The sequence below is a fragment of the Nannospalax galili genome, unplaced genomic scaffold (assembly GCF_000622305.1).
Source record: "Nannospalax galili isolate Female #2095 unplaced genomic scaffold, S.galili_v1.0 scaffold284, whole genome shotgun sequence".
Taxonomy (NCBI): domain Eukaryota; kingdom Metazoa; phylum Chordata; class Mammalia; order Rodentia; family Spalacidae; genus Nannospalax; species Nannospalax galili.
Genome location: NW_008354281.1, coordinates 1,217,620 through 1,222,249, shown reverse-complemented (window position 1 = coordinate 1,222,249; position 4,630 = coordinate 1,217,620).

Here is a 4,630-nt window from a genome sequence, read left to right as displayed (position 1 = left end):
TTTTAGATGTTTCTCCAGCCTGCAGGATTATGAATCTTTCATTTTTTACTATGCATCATGTAGAACTAGTGTTATGCAAAATAAACTTTGGAATACACTATTATAAAATAATGGAAATTTTAAAAGTCATGTCAGAGAAAAATAGTTCATATTTAGATTTGTACATGTAAAAGTCTTTACAGTTTATTCTGTATGGTATAAGGTTATTTAATATCTTCTTTGTTATGTAGCCTGTTATGTTATTGGAAGCTTTACATTAGTAGATACCTTAGACATTAGTAGTACTTCAGTAGTTTAGTTTAGTTTGTATTTTATTTTATTTTATTTTATTTTATTTTATTTTATAATAGTGTATGTTGCCTGCATGTGTGTAAGTGCACCTGGGTTGTGCAATGCCTGTGGAGGTCAGAAGAGAGCATTGGCTCCCCTGGAACTGGAGTTAGGATGGTGGTCAGCTGCCATGTGGGTGCTGGGACCCGAACCCAGGTCCTTTGCAAGAGCAGTCAGTGTTCTTAACCACTGAGCTATCCTCTCTTGCCCCCTCTATTTGATTCTAGCAGGCGGATCTCTGTGAGTTCGAGGCCAGCCTGGTCTACACAGTGAGTTCTAGGCCAGCTGGGGCTACAGGAGGACCCTATCTCATGTGGAGGCTCTCAGGGAGACCCTCCAGCTTCCTGTGCTGGCTGAGCTGCAGCTATGTCCATCCATGTCCCCCTGACTTTTCTGGGACACCTCTGTCCTCTACCTAGGCAATACCACTGGGGTCACCCTCTTTCCTCATAGGAGATGCCAGGAAAGAAACTCCACAGTATCTCCTGGCAAAGTACACAGGAAGCAGCCAGTAAGTCAGAGCAGGCTTGTGAGAGGAACCTTCAGGTCTGCTGGGGTGGAAATCAGACTGCAAGGTAAATATAATTTTGAGTATTGCCTGTGTCCCGATGTAGCCCCCTGGTGATCACTAGGAGACCTGCAGCTCATGTCTGTGGAGCTGTCCAAATCTGTTACTATTTGACTACAGGAGAGAATTCCCTGGGCTGGACCCCTGAGGATAAACAGTTTCCAGGAGGACCTACCTGTTCCTTCAATTCTTCCTCTTGGGGAACCTGACCTTCCTATAGAGCCTCAGTTGGCTAATGGTCTGGGCACCTGCCCACCTACACTCACCACACTGAGTCCCAGGAGATGTCCAGGTGACCTAGATTAGATATGGCTCTCAAGGCAGTACACTGGATGGTTCCACATGCTATAGGACCTGGACAGCCAATAAAACATTGCTCCTTGTCAGCTCTAACAGGAGATCAAATTCCAACCCTAGCCCAAAGCTCCCCCAGGATCACCTGGAGTTAGGAGACTGGGACAGGGTTCAGGGCTTCCTGGTGCTTACCTCAAAGTAAGGATCCCATAGTTTCCTCAACCAGGTCTACTTGAGTTTCAAAGGGTCGTGTTCATGGGGAGGACCCCAAGAGTGCAGTCTGAGGCTGATTACCCTGTTTGAGTTACTCCAGCACAAGTCATCCTCTCAGCGTTGTGGATTCAGGTTAAGGATTCTGATCTTTCTCAGTTTGTCTGCACTGTGTATCCTGCACTAAGTGCTCAGACCTCCAACGTGGGGACACAATGCCAAGTGGAGGCACCATGCAAGCATGCCAGTCCTGTGTAAAGTGGGATTAGCTAAATCCAGCACCCAGGGGTCACAAAGAATCATTTACTGTATATAAGGAGTTGTGTACATGTTTCTTCAGTCTTAACATATGTATTTAGGTTGTAGAGTATAGAATCCTTCTGACACTACAGGGCAGTAGAAATTCATTCGTGTATACAGTCTCTCTACCGCTGGATGCAGGAACCGCCATACTTAAACTAGTGGTTGTTACATATCATGAAATTTCAAGATGCTTCCCCAAATTACCCCCTTTGTACCAGTAGAACACTTAAACATTCTCTAGAAGATTATGAACAAGTAGAAGAATATTTTCCCTTAACAACTTCAGGAGGCACTGATTGAAGAGTGAATTGGACAAAGGTGGGAGGGTTCCAGTGGGTTAAAAGTGAGTTTAGACTAGGAGACAGAGAAATCCATCAATTTAAAGACTTTCATATTTGGTGGAAAGCTTAGGCCCTGTGTCCTGAGCAGGTAATATTTATCACTTAGCCTCATTGTGTGAGTGTGGTATCCTCCTTGGTGGGGGTCAGCAACAGGCCCTCCATTCTCTTAGGGCCCCTGAATTTGAAATGTCCTCTGTATGGAACCTGTCTTCAGGTATCTGCTTGGCTCATCCCCCACTCCCTGGGGTCCCTGCTCATAGAGTGTTCTGGGGGTAGAGGGAAGTCTTCCCTGACCTCTTTCTCTGAACCTGGGTCTTCACTTTCTGACTTCTGTTGCTCTGTTCCCTTGTGGTTCCAGTCAACTCCCCACTTCACCTTCTAGATGACCTTGCGGGTCTGTCATCCAGTCCACTAGAACTAAGGCTTTGTGGGGACAGAGAGGAGTCTGATCTTTTTGGAAGACCAGTGCTTGGAAATGGATCAGGTTCTTGTGGATGAATGAATGAATGTCCCAGGGCCCCACAAGTCCATGAGTTTATTAATGTACAAATGTCTCAGATTTGGATTTAATGACAATGTTTAACAACCCAGTTTTATTTACTTATGTTTATTTGTGTATTTGGTGAGTGTGAGAGAGAGGAAAAAATGAGTGTGTGATGAAATTTCACAAAGCTTAATTAAAATTCAAGATCAGGTGGATTTTTTGGAGGCAGGTGACCGATAAACCTAAAGAGGCTTAGATCTCCTGACAGTTGGAAAGGACTTTGCCTTTTTCTACAGGAAGAATGCCACTGTTATGTAAACCAGTCCAGCCTGGTCAGAGAGGCAGCAAAGAAGCTATTGGATCCTGCTTCAAGAATCCAACAAGACCAGGAGTGCTGTCACACACCTTTAATCCCAGCTCTGGGGAGGCAGAGGCAGGCAGCTCTCTGTGAGTTCAAGGCTAGCTTGGTCTACATAGTGAGTTCCAGGCCAGCCAAAACTACATAGTGAGAGCTTAATAATAATAATAATAATAATAATAATAATAATAATAAAAAATAACCAAACAAGAGGTATCAGAGTCTTGGACCAATTGGCATCAAAACTCTCCATGGATTTCTTGGCCTATACTGTGATTATCCCTCTAATAACCATCTTGATCCTTATATTCACAGACACTTCACTAGTCTACATGCTGGTTCAGTTCATCCAGAACACAGTCTATCACACTACTTCAACTCATTGGATAACATCCTCCTGATGGGACAGTGTCTAAATCAGTCCCTGATCCAACAATCTACAACCAACTGAGCAACAGGGAATGAAGGTGAGGGGGCCTGATCTAACCCCCTTATTTCTTGGTCCCTTGGCAGCCTGTAGTAGCCAGGCCTCTCTGTCTCCTACTTCCTGTCCCAAAAAGTCCTTTTTTGCTTTTAGTATATATAAGCAAAAAGGGTAAAATGTTAGGTTTGAGTTAGGAGTCAATAAAACATCATCTTGATGCCATCTTACAGATACCAGCAGGCACTGAACTTGGAATATGCCTGAAACGGGGTCCCTGAGGCCTCTGTCCTGGCAGCTCACACCTCCCTATTTCCAGCTACAGCCCTCCTAGCTGATTCTGGACTGCCTGGGTACTTCAGTAGTTTAGTTTAGTTTGTATTTTATTTTATTTTATTTTATTTTATTTTATTTTATTTTATTTTATTTGTTGTTGGTCTTTTAGAAACAAGTTCTCCCTGTAGCCCCAGCTGGCCTGGAACTCACTATATTTACTAGGCTGGACTTGAGCTCACAGAGATCCACCTACCTCTGTCTCAAGTGCTGGAACTACAGGTGTGTGCCACCACACCCAGCATCAGTAGTATATTTTAAAATGTCATTACCCTTTCAGACCAGCATTTCACCATTATCATTCATCTGAGCATCAGTTTGTTTGTCTGATTCTCCCTGCATCTTCTTCCCTATTTCCATGTGCATAGTATAGGCACTCATCACCGCTTCTTTGTGCTACTGCAATTTTATGCTAGTTACATATCCTGATTATTTATTTCATTCCAATCACTGCTGATGTATCGATCTTCAATAAAAAATAAATCTGATCATGCAAAACCCATCTTAAAATTGTGCACCGAATTTCTGTTCCTCAAATTTCACTTGTTTAGTCCTTAGTAATTTCTTATTAAGTTTTTATGAAAAATCTTATCTTTCTCACATTCTTAGAAATTCTTATTATTTTTGTTCTTTTAAATATTGTTTCCTGTTTTTTGTTATTGTTAAACCCTCCAGGCATAACTTTTTTTAGATTCTGGAACTTCTGGGTCTCTTCTTTCCATCCTTAGCCTTACTTCTTCATGTTTTTTTTATTCACACATTTAAAAGAGAGGTCTAGATTCTGTCTTCTATTTAGCTTGGTGACTTAGAATGCATTGGATTTGAGTCTCATGTCACATTCAGTGTGTCTTAGAATAACGTTTATTAAAGTACTATAATTAAACTTCACTGCAATAGAAGAATGATAATATTACTATTCATTTGATAATCAAATGAATAAAATCAGATAGTCAAAGAACTTACAACTGTGCCTAACACCTAATAGGCA